This window comes from Vulpes lagopus, chromosome 7 (assembly GCF_018345385.1).
Source record: "Vulpes lagopus strain Blue_001 chromosome 7, ASM1834538v1, whole genome shotgun sequence".
Lineage (NCBI taxonomy): Eukaryota > Metazoa > Chordata > Mammalia > Carnivora > Canidae > Vulpes > Vulpes lagopus.
In genome coordinates, this window is record NC_054830.1 from 105813003 (window position 1) to 105828631 (window position 15629).

Here is a 15629-nt window from a genome sequence, read left to right on the forward strand (position 1 = left end):
TATAGATGGGATAGTATATACTTACCTTTATGTCAATACCATACTGTTTTGATTATGTTAGCTTTGTGGTGAAATTTTGAAGTCGGCCTGTGTGAATCCTCTAACTTGGTTCTTCCTTTTAAAGATTCCATATGAATATTAGGATGGGTTTTTTTCCATTTCCTTGAAAAATGCTGTTGGGATTTTGACAGAGTTTGCATTAAATCTGTAGATTACTTTGGGTAGTATTGCTTTTTTGATAATATTAAGTCTTCCAATCCACCAATATTATCTTCTAATCCACCCAGTCTTCCAGTCCTTCCAAATGTCTCTGCATTTATTTAGGTTGTCTTTAATTTCTTTTAGTGATGTTTTGTAATTTTCATTGTACATATTTTCTTCCCTTTGGTAAAGTCTTCTTTGTTTAATTTATTCCTAAATTTTTTTTTTGATGTTATTTTTAATGGAATTGTTTTCTTAATTTCCCTTTTGGAATCTTTTTTTTTTTTTTTGAACCTTTTTTTTTGAAAGTATAGAAACACAACTGATTTTTAAGTATTGATTTTTGTCATCATGACTTTGCTGAGTTTATTAACTCTAACATGTTTTTTGTAGATTCTTTTTTTTTTTAAGTTAAAAAAAAAAGATTTTATTTATCCATTCATGAGAGACACAGGAAGAGAGAGGCAGAGACACAGGCAGAGGGAGGAGCAGGGTCCCTGCGGGAAGCTCGATGCAGGACTTGATCCCAGGACCCTGGGACCAGGACCTGAGCCAAAGGCAGATGCTCAATCACTGAGCCACCCAGGCACTCTATACAAGCCTTTTTAGTATGCTGCTCAATTTCACTTGCTAATACTCTTTTGAGGATCTTGGCATGTATATTCCTATGGGATATTGGTCTGTAATTTTCTTGTACGTCCTTGTCTTGCATTGGTGTCCAGGATAATTCTGGACTCAGAATGAGTTCAAAAGTGTTCCCTTTTTGGGAAGCCTTGGTGGCTCAGTGGTTGAGCATCTGTCTTCAGCTTAGGGTATGATCCTGGAGTCCCCCGGATTGAGTCCCACGTCAGTCTTCCTACATGGAGCCTGCTTCTCCCTCTGCCTATGTTTCTGCCTCTCTCTGTATCTCTTGTGAATAAGTTAAAAAAAAATGTTCCCTTTTCTTGTATTTTTTTGAGGATTTGAAAGGACTGGTATACTGCTACCTTTCTTAACAGTCACTTTGCTAGCTGGCCCTGGGCTATGTGACATGATGGTATCTGAAATTCTGGCCGTGAAGCTGGGCCAAGTCATCTTTTACATACTCTCTCGTTTTAACACCTCCATCTTGGCTACCATCATACTGATGATGCACACTGGCAGCTACTCTGGCAAACAGGATCAAGTTGATAAGTTAGACTTTTAAGACTGTGGCTTTGCCCTTGTACTCTTTCTTTGGCCTGATGGATGGATGGTGTGTTCTTGAGCTTGCCAATCAAGAGCAGGCCTCGAGCCATCCCAAGGACTGGATCAAGTCAAATGAAAAGGAAGTGGGCTCTCTGTTGAATTGATTGATTGATTGATTACAGATTTATATATTGGAGACCGAGAGAGTGCACATGCACATGTGCACATGCAAGTGGGGAGAGGGGCAGAGGGAGAGAATCTTAAGCAGACTCCCCACCGAACACAAAGGTAAATGCCAGGCTCAGTCTCACAGACCATGAGACCATGACCTAAGCCAAAACCAAGAGTCAGATCCAACTGAGCCACCTAGTACCCCCAAAATAATATTTATTTTAAGTGTATTCTCATATAGCTAGTAGTTCAGGAAGAAAGACTCCATTGAGCACAGCTTTCCATAATTCTAATTTCATATCTGATCATAGCAGTGGTCACACATACTTTTTTTCAAAATAGTAATTCATTTTTTTTAAAAGGACCTTATCATTTTATTTATTTTATTTTATTTTATTTTATTTTATATTTTATTTATGATAGCCATACAGAGAGAGAGAGAGAGAGACAGAGACAGAGACATAGGCAGGGGGAGAAGCAGGCTCCATGCACCGGGAGCCTGACGTGGGATTCGATCCCGGGTCTCCAGGATCACGCCCTGGGTCAAAGGCAGGCGCCAAACAGCTGCGCCACCCAGGGATCCCTCAAAATAGTAATTCATATATGTGTGCTATAATGTTCTGTGTCTGCTCAAAAACATGTATTTGTTTCCATGTATCATCATTGTCCATATTTTCACCTATTTAAAACATTTTTTTTCACCTGTTCTAATGACAATACTGTTTTACATTGTGCTGTTCCAGATTGCCCCCTCCTACTGCTGCCGCCTTTTAAAAAGATTTTATTTATTTATTTGTTTGAGAGAGATTGAGAGAGAGAGAGAGCGTGCACTAGCAGAGGGAGGGGAAGAGGGAGAAGCCACTCCACGCTGAGCAGGGAGCTGGGCTGGAGGCTGGATCCCAGGACCCTGAGATCATGACCTGAGCTGAAGTCAGATGCTTCACTGACTGAGCCACCCAGGCACCCCAGATGACCCCTTTCTAAGGTGTTGATTTTATTCAATCAACAGGTATTTTTGAGTACCAGACATAGTACTGGGCAGTGAGGATACAGCAGTGCGTTAAGTGGACAATTGTCCCTACCCTAATGGAGCTCCCGTTCTGGTGGGTTCTAGTTGTTACAGGCCCATGAAATGGAATTTCATTGACCGTGTAACAGCTTTGGAGAGGATGACAAGGTTGTGTGGTCCTTAGCCCCGGCGCCTATCTTTGCCTTCCAAATAGCAACTGAGGCCTTGGCCGGACAGTGGCATTTCTACTTGTGAAGTCCAGGATGGGGAGCCCTGGGACCATGGCAGAGTCGAGTCAGAAATGGGGCTGCTGCAGCAGGGAAGACTGCTGTTTCCTAGGCAATACTCTGCTTAATATTTTTAGTGCGTGGTCACGGCAGAACTAAATGTGGTTTCTGATCCCAAATTGGTAATAAATGTACACATATTTAGAGTCAGAAACAATGCATTTAAAATCCTCTGATCCTTAATGGTCCTGCCAAGTGCTGAGTTTAGATTTCTTTGTTTCTTGGCTACCTACCAGCCTCCCACCATCTCTTGGAGAAGGCACCCGGATTTTCTTTGGGTGTTAGGTGGGATTGTGAAAGCCGTGAGTTATGGCTCCCTAAGCTGTGTTGAGAGGCATCTGATTTTTGTGTTTCTGCCCACGTATGTAAATGTGTACATTTTAAAATTTATCCTCCTTTCAAGTTTTTAAGGATCTGGGATTATAAATAGTCTTGGACTTTCAGGCATGTTAAAAATAAAATATGATGTTTCAGTTGCTGATTTACCTGGAAGACATAGTCAGTGCCAACATGGTAGTAGCAAGTTCCATGCTTGGTGACCTGTCCTCATGCTGCACTAATTGTTTCTGTAAGTTAATGCTGTTTTCTTGGGGCTCCTGAATTAGTTTAAGTAAGAACTTAATTGTTGTTCATCTCATCATTTCAAAGTTGTAATTTGTGTCTCAAGTTGCATAGAACGGCATCTATTTTCTTGTGCCTTATTTCTTAAGAGGACTTTCTTTTTGGTGATTGTACCATCTGAAACTCATTTGTGCAAGACCATGTTATCCATTCATTGTGAATGGGACATCAGCTACCTGAGGGCAGCAATGTATCTTTTGTATGTTCTGTTCTATAGTATGGTGTTCAGTGTGCTCAGGAGATGGAGGCTAACGGTAAAATGTCTTTATGAAGTACCTGTTTCTAGATTCTGAATGCTGAATGCTTACAGTCCAAAGTGCCACAGTGGCTAGTACAGAAAAAGGGTTGGTGTACTTACTGATTTGCACATAGTCCATTTGGAGCTATGGGCTGGAAGTCATACCTTCCTCCCTATCATAGTTTCACTAGGAGGACCTGACGTTCTCTGGAAGCTTGGAGGCAGGAGGGGAAAGGAAAGATGACTTCTGATTCTGCCCCCACCCCAGGTTGTATGTGCATGAGTATGTGAAAGTCCCTGGCATTCTTTGGGAGCAGGCTATAGAGAGAGCCCATTGTGCCTACTGTCAGAAGATCCATTTATTATTTTAAAGGAGAGGGAGAAGGAGGACCTGGTGCCTTACTCTCTGGATGCCCGCTGGCCCTATTAAGGGTGGTCCAAGCAGTCTAGATCTGCTAAATTTGCCCCAGCTGTTCCTGGCCTTCCTATTCTCTCCTTAGAGATATTAGAGTTTAGAGACAGGCCCGAGTCACCAGGAAGCTGGGCTCTGAAGTGGCTGGCGCTGTCAGTCATTTTTTTCGTGGACACCGATGCCGAGCCAGTCCACATTGCTGAGGTTTCCGTGGAAATGCCTATGTAGCCACCTAGAGTGTAGTCCAGGTGCGTGGGCAGGCCTGTGGCTCAGGGAAACTGAGTTCCAAAGGGAGACTTGGCTCTCAGAACACAAGACGATTCTGAAAGAGAATGAAGCTCTCACTGCTTTTGTTTATCCTGTCCTTGACTCAGAATTTTCTCTCAGAATGGTTGTTCATTGTTCATGGGGATCCTTGGGTGGCTCAGCGGTTTAGCGCCTGCCTTCAGCCCAGGGCGCGATCCTGGAGTCCTGGGATCAAGTCCCACATTGGGCTCCCTGTGTGGAGCCTGCTTCTCCCTCTGCCAGTGTCTCTGCCTCTCTCTCTCCTTCTGTGTCTCTCATGAATAAATAAATAAAATCTTAAAAAAAAAAAAAAAAAGAAGAATTGTTCATGAAAGCTACAAGCTTCTTGAGCCCTCACTTCATGTTAGGTGCTGTGCTGTGTGCTTCATAACATCTCACTTAATACCAATCACCATCCTACAAAGTAAAATAGTTACTGTCAAGTCCTTTTGTAGATAAAGGAATTGAAGCCTGGAGAGGGTAAACAACTAGCCCAAAGTCCTGCAACTAGTTGAGGAGACCTGGGTTGAAATCCAGAGCCCACATTCTTTTCATTACACTGGAGTGGAGGTGGAGCAGAGTAGAGTGGAGCTTCTAGTACCCTTCACTTTTATCAGACAAAGACCCATCACTATTAGGACCTCAGGCAGGGTCAGGGAGCAAGTATAAGAGGTAGGTCTGTTTGCCCACTCTTTGCTGGGAGCTTGTAATCTGGGGCCTAGGAGAGTACACTGACTAGGTCTGGGATATTTCTTTGACTCACTTGGTCACTTACATGTGGTGTTAGGCACATGACATTCACCTTTTTGGGCTCCCTTTTCTTCTGCCATGTAGAGGTAATCCTGTCCTCAGTGTTCCCTGGATGGAAAGTGGGGATGTTATGATCACAGACTAGTTGGAAAGAAGCTTGTATGTCATCTTGACCAATATAGTTGCCCTTCTCCCCTCCCCCTGCTGAGTTCTTGTCAGAAAGTTGGGTATATATGAGGGGGTTGCTTGAGGTTGTAGAGTAGCGATACTTCTACTTCCTGTTCAGTTGGGAAGCCTGCGTGATGGGAAGTTAAGAGGTCAAGCCACACAGGGTGCCAGTGATCTGACTGCAATTCGAATCAAGGGTGTTCTTACTCTGGAGTGTCTGTGCCTCATTTGTGTGCTGTGCTGTCCTGAGGGCATTCACCAATCAAAATGTGTGTGTGTTGTGTGCACCTGTGTGCATCCTAGAAACTTGGACATGGTAGAGGTGGTCTTTCCACAAGAGGGCCCCAGTAAGCTCATTTAAAAATTTCTCTCCTGACACAAAATGTGTGCCTTTGTAGTCACACTGTTGTAGAATAAGTAAAATGAGTCCAGTTTCTGTGGCTGATTCATAGACCACTGGAATGGCAGCATGGCCTATGGAAAGAGGATGGGTTCTGGGCCAAACTGGCTTGAATTCTTTACTACCTACCACTCTTTGGCTGCATGAGCTCAGGTAAGTTATTTAACCTCTCTCAATTTCAGTTCCTTCATATTAGAACCCTGTCAGCGGTTATTAAGAAGAGTCAGTGAGCTTGGAGCATAGCAAATGCTTTATGAATGTTGACTGTAATTACCGTGAGACAGATTTTATTTTCCTGTGGGTGGCCCAGATACTGCATTTGAGTCCTAGGGGATTTGATGTCATTGGAGTATTTCTCTCTATCCCATATTACACAGTACAAGGACTAAAGCTTCAAAGCAGTCTGAGGCATGGCTGAGAGCTTAGGAAAGGTGGAGTTGTGTCTAATGGGAATTTGTTCTTGAAGAGTTTGCCTCTCTGCCCCCTCTTTTTGCTGTGTGACTATGCCTGTCACTATCCCAAGGACGTGTGTGTTGGAGGGTGTAGCTCTACACCACCATAGGAGACTATTGTGTGGCATTGGAGGATCCATCTGCAGGACCTGACCACTGGAGTCAATTTTTTCTCGGTGATCATTAAGAGTCGAGTGATAATATTGAAAAAAAAAAATGGATTTAGAGAAGTGGTCTCACATCTTCACACTTCACTGAACCTACTCAAGTATTCTACTTTTGTGCCTCTATTTCTTCTCCCATGGACCCTCCTTTGCAGGGCCCTCTGGCTTCCTTGTTGCCAAATCCAGTGGCTTTTCTCATCCTCATTCTGACTGATCCCTTGACATCATTGGCTATAACTGAATTTTCTATGAGTTCTTTCCTCTGTTGACCTGTTTGATTCTGCACTATTGTCATTATTCCTTGTTTGATAGCCTTGTTTTGCTTTCTTTTCCTAAATTCCAGCCATGACTTGAAGATTATTCTTGCCCATTGTTCTTTTTTCTCCTGTCTTAGGGATGCTGTTCTTGTTGCTTTGATTATTACCTCTGTGCTGATGGTACCAAAGTTTTGACCCTGCCCTAGCCTTCTCTCCCTCTCTGTCTTTGATGGGTGTGAAGTTGCCAGAGCCTTCCTGGATCCACTGACAAGCTTCATGCCTAAAGGCATTGAACTCTGGTTATTCTTTATGTAGCAATTGAGTGCCCACTGTCTTTTAGATCTTTAGCAGTCCAAATGAAGATTGAATCATAAACTCTCTTCTAGCATTCAGATTTATTGAAGGCTGTGGTTGAGTAGCATAGGTCTGGAGAGGGCCAGGCTGTGCCCCTATTTGCTTTGTCTCTTTTGCTTTTGCTCTCTTTCCTCTTATCACTTGATTTCTTTTAGCTGGAGCCACTGTCTTTTGTCTCTGAGATCGCAGGTTTTTTGCTAATATGCTTAGCTACCTTCTTGAAGACGTGTTTTCTTCCCTGCTGGGGTATTCCAGGGATTGGTTGTGTTCCTCACCTTTTGGAATACAGAGTATTGAGCAGGGATCAGGAATGCTCTGTTCCTATTTTACGCCATCTCATGTTGCCCTCCTTCCAGGGCTCTAGGCCCCATTGGGCTCCTGGAGTCCTTCTGGGCTCCGTGTGCTCTCTCATGGGGCCAGCACCTGTCCTTATATTGCCACTCCTGGACAGGGCTCTCATGGACTCTCTTCTGAAGGCTGCATGAGTGGATTTTGGTCCAGGCAGAGGCTTAGGTCTCTTGTGAACCTTCTATTTCCAACAGCTTCCTCGAATCACTTTACTTCTTGGGTACCTCGGGTCTGTTGAGACCCCTGTCCATTTGCTTGGCTTTAGGCATAACTTCAGTATTTGAGACAAATAAATACTGGCCCCATTACACAAATGGTAGTGGTTAAGGATGTTCCCTGTCCATCACCCAGCTGGTTACCTGGGCTAGACTGGCATTGGAAGCCACATTTCTTTTGTTGTCCAAAGGCTCTTTGGATTTAATTGCTCTTTACCTCCTGACTTTCTATTTAGTTCATGTTTTAGGGGGAAGAGGCTGTTTGCTTGACTGTTCCAAACTTACTTCTCTTGTCCTTTAAATTTTTCTTTAAAAATCCATTTCTTTTCCTAAGCCTTTGCTCATTGTTTTCTCCTGTCAGGGCTGTCCTTTCAGTGTCCTCTTTGCTTTGTTTCTTCGGCTTCATATTTGCTCAAATTAGGCAGCGAGTTTCTGTTTGTGCAGAGGTGAGTGACTCTGTGTATGTATGTATGAGTTTGTGCAGCCCATAAATAGTAATGAATGTGTGTCTGTAGGAAGAGCTCATCTTCTAACCTTCAGTATGTAAAGCAGAAGGTTGTTTAACAGCTGTTGTGGCAGCCAGCAGTTCTGCACGATGTTGGCCTTTCTCTGTGGCCACCAGTATGCTGGGAAAAAGCCCTGAATGTGTTGGGTCTGCTAGGGGCTCAGCAGAAAATTGGCTTTCATCTTTACATTTTCAGGTGTGTGTGTGTGTGTGTGTGTGGTTTGTCCTGTAACATCTGTTTCTTTTACCTGGGAGTAGATACCTAAGAGAAGGCTTTGGTCCTAAAGTTTGAGCTATAGGGTCAATTAAAGTTTTGTATAGATTCTGCAGAAGGTAGAACCCTGGAGAGTGGTTCCAGGGTGCCTGGCCTGGCCCTGATGGCCTGTGGGTCCAAGAGTGAGTCGTCATCCCTACTCTAATGATAACTGGGTGCCAGATACTTTATTAAGCACTTTCCATACATTTATTTAATCCTCCCTGATACTCCTTGAAGTAGGAGCTCTTACTCCGCCCATATTACAGATAAGAAACTGAGGCCTAGTGCAGTCGTGTTCAAGATCATATAGGATAAAAAAAAAGATCTTATAGGATAGGTAGGAATTGACAGAGCTAAGAATTGGCCTTAGGTAATTCTGGCTCTAAATTCATGTACTATACTTTCTATCAAAGGTTTTTATCACTTTGCTTCATTTTCCTTCTTTTAAGATGGAAGTAGGAATTCTTGTTTTCTTCACTTCGAGATTTGGGGAAACAAATACATGGACACACTCTGTAGGTTAAGAATGTGAGCATTTTTTGAGGTGGAGTTCAGAGTGCTCCCAGGAAACTTGCTGGGATGGTTCTGCTTGTCCGGGACACTTGTGACCTTTTCCTCTTCTCCCTGTGCTCTGGCCTTGACACGATAGCACTGTCCATGGGGCCTGCCACCCATGTAAGAGGATTCCAGAGATCCAGCGGTCCCACTTCTCCTTCCTCTGTTGACTTCTTGCCACCTTCATCACATTCTTTTGTTTTCCTGCCTTGAGAGAAGATAAAAGTTCCAGGATGTTGTCTTTTTTATCCAGCTCCCCCCGCCCCCCCGTCCTGTCTGAATGGAATAGAAGACATGAGGTACAGAGGCAAAGGCTGGTGAGTCCAAAGGCCTCCTCCCACCCATGCCCCAAGCATCCACTCTGGTAAGCTGTATAGTACAGTAAGCTCAAAATACAGTTTGCCGAGAGCCTCCAACCTCTACATAAGTAGAGGTGCAGTCTACAGATGGCCAGTTTTTTTTTTTTTTTTTTTTTTTACGATTTTATTTATTTATTCATGAGAGACACACACAGAGAGAGGCAGAGACAGAGGCAGAGGGAGAAGCAGGCTCCATGCAGGGAGCCTGATGTGGGACTCAATCCCAGGACTCCAGGGCCAAAGGCAGGCACTAAACCACTGAGCCACCAGGTGTCCCGGCCAGTTTTTTTTTTTTTTTAATTTTTTAAAATTTATTTATGATAGTCACACAGAGAGAGAGAGAGAGGCAGAGACACAGGCAGAGGGAGAAGCAGGCTCCATGCACCGGGAGCCTGACATGGGATTTGATCCCGGGTCTCCAGGATTGCGCCCTGGGCCAAAGGCAGGCGCCAAACCGCTGCGCCACCCAGGGATCCCAGGCCAGTTTTGATAGAAAAAAAGGGGCATTTCAAGTCCTTATTACCATTTTTTTTTCTTTTTTTTTTGTCCCAAAGCCCAAAGGTACTTAAGGAAAGAGTTACTGGTAGGACGTTGAAATAGGTTTCCTTTTCCAGACTGAGTGGTGGTGGTTTAAGTCAAAAGACCATAGATGTAAAGATGTTGCTCTGTGCTCCAGTGAGAGGTTTGTGCTGTAGTGTGTGCAGGGTCAGGTGATGAGGCAAATCCAGGTTAGTGGGTGGCAAGTACGGTTTGGGAAGGTTTAGGAAGGGCACTAACCTCAGGCACTAACCTATGCCAACTATTCCTCAAAGGGATGCTGTGACTTTATCTTTACTCATGTCAGGGTAGTGTTTAATTTTGTTGCTGCTGCTGCACCCTGGCCGCCAAAATCCCTGGTTGTGTTGTGGGCTGTCCTGATAAAACAGCAGTGTGCCACTTCCGCTTTCCCGCTTCTCACCCCCATACCCCGCATCCCAGGTTGAGCATAAAGCCTAGAGAAAACTGCCTGTGTGTTCTCCACCTGCTGCTGCTTGAATAAGGACCAAGCCCAAGTTGATGTGGCTGCAGGCCAGGCCTTGGCAGGACCCAGGATGCCATCACCCATGCATGTTGCAGAACATGCACTGGCTCTTAGGGTACCCTGCAGAGCCTGGGAAATGGTCTCCATCCTTTTTCCCAGCCTCACTTCTCCTAGCTCTGTCCCCCGGCACCTTTTTCCCACACATGTTCTCTCTCTTACTGTTTCACAGAAATATATGGAGGCTATAAATAGGTCAGGTGTGCAGTCCGTGTGGAATTGCGGGGGGGAGATGAAGGATCTATTTGCGAATCGATCTCTCATCCTTAGTATTGGCATAACATGCTTCTGAGGGCACGAGCGTGTGTGCAGGAGGCGGAGGCGGCCTGGAGCCCTGTGGGAGCTGCCGTTTCTCTCGCCCCCACTTTACGTCCCGCTCCGGGAGGCAGGGAAGCTGCCGTGTGTACTGGCTGCCCCCAACCTCGTGCTTCTGTCTCTTCTGTCTTTCCTCCTCCTGCTCATTTGTCTTCTTTGCCCTTGACTAATTCATTCTCATTTATCTCTTTCTCCTCCTCTTTTCCCCCAGCATCAACTCCCATGTTTGTCCCTGGCTGCGAGAAGGGAGTGTTTGGCTGTGTGTGTGTGTCCATCCATGCACATGTGAACACTCTTCGTGCAGGGAGGGGAAGTCTGTGGTTTTGGGGTGAGTCTCTGTCTTCTCTTACGGTGCATTTCCCAATTTGCGCCCTTGCTCCCATTTTTCATTCTCCTTTTCTCCACAGCCAAGGCTGTGGATTAGGAAAGGTATGGGGGCATTATAGGAAGCTCCAGGGCCGTGTGTTCTCAGGATCCATCTCCTGGGCCTTTCCAGCCTTTTCACTTGTGATGTGGAAGCCTCTGTTCTTTGTTCATCCTTGCCAAGCCCTGTCTCCTACCTGCCCACCGCCCCCTGCATGGTCAGGCACCGGTCCAGAACCTAATGCTGTGCTGTGAACTCACTCCCTGTCTGTCAGTGTGATTGGTGCCCCAGGGAACCAGGTTGCTGGGGAAAGCTCTTGTGGCACTCAGCCGTTCCATTTTGTCGACGAAAAAAGAGGGGAGAAGCTGGCAGAAAGCAAAGGCTTTTGCTGCTGGGTGAGTGTAGCAGCTATTTTTAGTGCCCAAGCCTTTGCTTTTCCATTTGGCTATGCTTTTTTAGCACAGGGCCGGTCCAGCAGGGCTGTTTTCCTTTATGGCTCCAGATGTCCTTAGGGAAAGTTTCTGTCTGCCTCTGAGAAGGTGTGGGCTGGGCAAGGGGGTAATAACCTCTGAGAATGGGTTCAGATTGGGTTTTGGGTCCCCCTGCAATCCTGTTACAGGACCAGTTTCCTGAGGTGGAGTGTGAAGTATGGCAGGAATAGGAAAGAGGAAAGGTAAACACCGTAGTCTTCAGAGATGTTCCCCTATAACGAACACCATTGAGCCTCTATTGAGTAAACCGCCTAATAAGGTGTATGAGGGCTGAGTGACCAAAACACAAACCTTTTATGAGGGTCTAGACTAATACTGACACGTTCTGACTTTTTCTAAGGCTTCTTAATTTTTAGCATGTTTTATTTTGTTTTTCTTTCTTGCCTAGATCATTTGCCAATCTTTTTAAAACCACACGTGTTTCTCTCTCTCTCTCTCTCTTTTTTTTAAATTTAAATTCCAGTTAGTGAACATACAGTGTAATACTAGTTTCAGGTATACTCTATATAGTGATTCACCAATTTAGATTACATTCTCTTGACTGCCACTCTGCTGTACTGACCAAAATTGTTTCACCATGAAAGCCATTAAACAGTAACTCCCCTGGTAACCTGTAATCTACTTTCTGTCTCTCTGAATTTTCCTGTTGAAGAGAATTCACTTAAGTAGAATCATACAATATCTGTTCTTTTGTGTCTAGCTTATTTGACTTGGCATAATGTTTTCAAGGTTGGTTCATATTGAAGCATGTGTCAGGATTTCATTCTTTTTTGCAGCTGAATAATATTCCATTTTATGTATATTTAACATTTTATTTTATTTTATTTTTTAAAGATTTTATTTATTTATTCATGAGAGACACAGAGAGAGAGAGAGAGAGGCAGAGACACAGGCAGAGGGAGAAGCAGGCGCGATGCAGGGAGCCCCACGTGGGACTCGATCCTGGGTCTCCAGGATCACACCCTGGGCTGCAGGCGGCACTAAACCGCTGTGCCACCGGGGCTGCCCTATATTCAAAATTTTAAAAACTTCATCTGTTGATGGATATTGGGTTGATTCCATTTTTTGGCTATTGTGAATAATGCTACTATGAAATTCACATGGAAGTATCTGTTTGAGTCACTGTTTCAGATGTGTTGGTTGGAATAAATACCTAGCGGTGGAATTACTGAATCATAAGGTAATTCTGTGTTTTGGTTTTTTTTTTTTTTTTTTGAAGACTTTATTTATTCATGAGACACACACACAGGCAGAGGGAGAAACAGGTTCCATGCAGGGAGCCTGACGTTGGACTTGATTCCAGGTCTCCAGCATCACACCCAGGGGTGAAGGCGGCACTAAACCGCTGAGCCACTGGGCTGCCCTTGCTTTTTTGAGGGACCACTAAAATCTGTCCCACAGCATTTTACATTCCCACCAGCAATGAATGAGATTTCCAGTTTGTCTGCATCCTTGTTATTAATGGTTATTTTCCTTTCTTAGAAAGATTATGGCCATCATAGTGGATGTAAAGTAGTAAATCATTGTGGCTTTGATTTGCATTTCCTTTTTTTTTTTTTTTTTTTTAATTTTTTTATTTATTTATGATAGTCACAGAGAGAGAGAGAGAGGCAGAGACACAGGCAGAGGGAGAAGCAGGCTCCATGCACCGGGAGCCCGACGTGGGATTCGATCCCGGGTCTCCAGGATCGCGCCCTGGGCCAAAGGCAGGCGCCAAACCGCTGCGCCACCCAGGGATCCCCTCCTTTTTTTTTTAAATTAATTTTTATTGGTGTTCAATTTACCAACATACAGAAAAACACCCAGTGCTCATCCCGTCAAGTGTCTGCCTCAGTGCCCGTCACCCATTCCCCTCCACCCCCCTGCCCTCCTCCCCATCCACCACCCCTAGTTCGTTTCCCAGAGTTAGGAGTCTTTATGTTCTGTCTCCCTTCTGATTTGCATTTCCTTAATGATTAATGATGTTGAGAATCTTTTCATGTCCCTGTTGGCATTTGTATATCTTTTTTAGAGAAATGTCTGTTCAAGTCCGTGCCTGTTTTTAATTTGGGTTGCTTGGCCCCAGTGGCGCAGTGGTTTAGCGCCGCCTGCAGCCCAGGGTGTGATCCTGGAGACCCGGGATCGAGTCCCACATCAGGTTCCCTGCAAGGAGCCTGCTTCTTCCTCTGCCTGTGTCTCTGCCTATCTCTCTCTCTCTCTGAATGAATAAATAAATAAATTTAAAAAAAAATAATTTGGGTTGCTTGTTTGTTGTTGAGTTGTAGGAGTTGTTTATATATTCTGGGTTTTTTAATTTTAATTTTAATTTTTAAAAATATTTTATTTATTCGTGAGAGACAGAGAGAGAGAGAGAGAGAGAGAGAGAGAGACAGACACAGGCAGAGGGAGAAGCAGGCTCCATGCAGGGAGCCTGACGTGGGACTCAATCCTGGGTCTCCAGGATCATGCCCTGGGCCAAAGGCAGGTGCCAAGCTGCTGAGCCACCCAGGGATCCCCTAATTTTAATTTTTTAAAAATATTTTATTTATTTATTCATGAGAGACAGAGAGACATAGAGGGAGAAGCAGGCTCCCCGTGGGGAGCCCAATACAGCGCTTGACCCCAGGACCAAAGGCAGATGCTCAACTACTGAGCCACCCAGGCGCCCCTATATTCTGGTTTTTAAACCCTATCAAATATGTGATTTGCAAATATTTTCTCTTATTTTGTTGGTTGTTTTTCTACTCTCTTGATAATATCCTTGAGGCACAAAAGTTTTTAAATATTGAAGGAGTTCAATTTATCTATTTTTTAAAAAATCACATGTGGGTTTGGTATCCTTTTAAAGAAATTACTGCCAAATCCATGGTTATGAAGATTTTCTTTAAAAAATTTTTGTTTTAAAATATTTTATTTACTTGAGAGAGAGAGAGAGAGCACAGAGGGAGAGGGAGAAGCAGACCCCTGCTGAGCCCCAGAACCCTAGGATCATGACCTGAGCCGAAGGCAGACGCTTAACCTTAAGACTGAGCCATCCAGGTGCTTCCCAAGGTTATGAAGATTTTCTATATATTTTATTCTAAAAGTTTAGCTCTTGGGCAGTCCCCGTGGTGCAGCGGTTTAGCGCCGCCTGGAGCCCAGGACGTGATCCTGGAGGCCCTGGATCGAGTCCTGCGTCAGGCTCTCTGTATGATGCCTGCTTCTCCCTCTGCCTGAGTCTCTGCCTCTCTCTCTCTCTCTCTCTCCCTGTCTCTATGAATAAATAAATAAAATCTTAAAAAAAATAAATAAAAGTTTAGCTCTTAAATTTAGGTCTTTGATCCATTTTGGATTAAGTTTTGTATGTGGTGTAAGGGATGTGACTATTTACTTGTCTCAGAACAGTTGTTGAAGAGACTTTTTCCCCATAGAGTGCTATTAGCCCCCTTGTTAAAAATCAGTTGACTGTACATGATTATTTCTGGGTCCTCAGTTCTATTCCATTGGTCTTTATGTCTATCCTTATGCCAGTATCACACTGTTGTGATTACTGTAGCTTTGTAGTAAGTTTTGAAATCAGGAAGTATTTCTTTGTTCTTTTTTTCCCAAGATCTTTTTGACTGTTCTCAGTCCCTTGACATTCCATATGTGTATTAGTATGGATTTCTCCATTTCTGTAACAGCATTGGTATTTTGATAGAGATTGCACTGAATCTGCATATTGCTTTGGGGGTAGTATTGTCATCTTAACAATATTAAGTCTAATCCATGAACATGGGATATCCTTTTAACCTTTTGTCTTAATTTTCACAGCTACTGGGGCCTGTACTTTAGATTGTTAGGCCATTTTAAAAGTGATGTGTAAGGCTTTGTGGCTTGGGAATATTGAACTTTGCTGGTTGGTGGGATGCTGATTTCATCTTTCTTCAGGTATCACAGTGAGCATGGTTTAGAAATGAATGGTTATGAAAGCTTATGAAAATTTGGGCTAAGGTTTGTTCACACCCAGATCAGTTGATTAGTTTCTTTCTCTCACTGTTATAGCCAATATCACCTTGTACAACCTGACAAAAAGTTGATAATGTGGAAGGAAGGAACCACAGCCTATTGTATCTCATGTAATGGTCCTACTTGGCTCTATGCATATCTGCCTGTGAGTGGCTGAACTCCTTATGGGAGATGGAGACTTCCTTTAAATCTTATTCTGTGGTAGAAGACCTGTGATTCCTCTATGCAGAAAATGTCATTA

At 43.9% G+C, this 15629-nt stretch overlaps 1 protein-coding gene across 3 annotated transcripts in view; it reads left to right on the forward strand.

The window, feature by feature from the left end:
- SIL1 (SIL1 nucleotide exchange factor) overlaps nucleotides 1-15629 on the forward strand; it is a 220915-nt gene that overhangs the window by 41090 nt on the left and 164196 nt on the right. The window lies entirely within an intron of this gene.